Consider the following 1562-nt stretch of genomic DNA (forward strand, 5'->3'; position numbering starts at 1 on the left):
GGGAGGACCACTTTATTTTTAATAGTAAACAAAACTCCATTTGCAACATACTAAACCGTCCATTGACTTATTCACAGTCTAAAATATAAAACTTCTGACTTAAATAGAAGTTTTATATTTAACCTTAAATATTCTAAAATCCATGACAACTTTGGATTTCTTTTTTTTTTTTTTTTTTTGTCTTTTTAGGGCCACACTCATGGCATATGGAGATTCCCAGGCAAGAGGATGAATTGGAGCTATAGCTGCCAGCCTATATCACAACCACAGCAAAGTGGCCTTTGAGCTATCTGTGACTGCACCACAGCTCATGGCAATGCTGGATCCTTAATCCACTGAGCAAGGCCAGGGATCAAACCCACGTCCTCATGGATACCAGTCGAGTTTGGTAACCACTGAGCCACAACGGGAACTCCAACTTTGGAATTTTAATCTTGCCTGATGCTATGAAATAGTGCAAACTTTGATTGATGGTCAAATTCCTAATTTTTTGTGTTCAGCCATTTTTCTTGATCTTACTCTCTGATTCCATACATTCCAGGGTGTTCAATGGATTGTAATAAACTTCCAAGATAAAGGGAAATTTCTTGCTTATTGTTTGCCTGAAATCTTGCTTGTGTTCATCTTTATAAACAAAAATATGCGCCCAAAATGCCTACAAGTTGAGCTGTTAAAACTCCCTTAAAGATCTTCTTTGCCAATGGTTCCATAGTATGGGCCATCCTAAGGCACATATACATAGGGATGCACATCTTTATCATGTTTTGAACAACAGATTATTATGTGACTTGGGGTATTTTTCTTTGTACTTCTCTTCCTGAGCTTTTCTAAGCATTTTGTTTCTGTACGTTTACAAATTTCATCAAATTTGCAAAACAGTGGAAGAGTGCTGGTATCTTTCAGATGATGCAAGGGACATGGCAATTGACAACTCTAAAAACAATTCTCAATCAATGATGTATGGAACTTGGTGGAAAATTCCAGTTTCCCTGTCTCCTGAGGAAGTTCAGCACTGTTCCCAAGACTCTGCAGTGAGGCTGAGCTGCATTTGCCCTGAGCAGTAATCAGCTGCTTACCATAACCCATATCAACTCTGTTCCCTTCCCTGGCTCATAGCCTTACACCCTGAGGTCACTTCCTGTCAGAGTTTGGTTTCCCAGGAAACAAACTCTGGGACTCTGACATTTCATACAAAGGAGGCTTATTGGAGAGTACTTTCTCCAACTATGAAGAAAGATCAAGCAGGATTAGGCAGAGAGAAAAAATCAGCCTTACTACAATCGCAGCAGAGGCCCCAGATGACCCCACAGGGAACTCTGGAGTTAGAACACCCTTCAGAATTTTCCCACATTAAGGCAAGATGGCAGGCCTTCATATCCTCTGCAGAAACCAGTAATTGTACGTGGGCTGCTGCCAGGGAGTGGGATGACTTTGCATGAGGAGCTCATTCTACCTGAGGACCAATTCTGAAGAGGAACTTAACCTGAGAGCCAACTTCAACCACATTCATAGGTGTCCTGGAATGCCTGTGTCACTCATAAAGGCGGAACACAGGCTGCCAA

At 41.3% G+C, this 1562-nt stretch overlaps 1 pseudogene; it reads right to left on the reverse strand.

The window, feature by feature from the left end:
• Nucleotides 1-482: 482 nt before the first annotated feature.
• Nucleotides 483-722, reverse strand: LOC110256805 (protein CEBPZOS pseudogene; annotated as a pseudogene).
• Between the last annotated feature and the right edge of the window lie 840 nt (nt 723-1562).

This window comes from Sus scrofa, chromosome 14 (genome assembly GCF_054392235.1).
Source record: "Sus scrofa isolate SSC_HxYL_T2T_F1_AM1 chromosome 14, Sscrofa_HxYL_maternal_Yorkshire_Landrace_v2.0, whole genome shotgun sequence".
NCBI lineage: Eukaryota > Metazoa > Chordata > Mammalia > Artiodactyla > Suidae > Sus > Sus scrofa.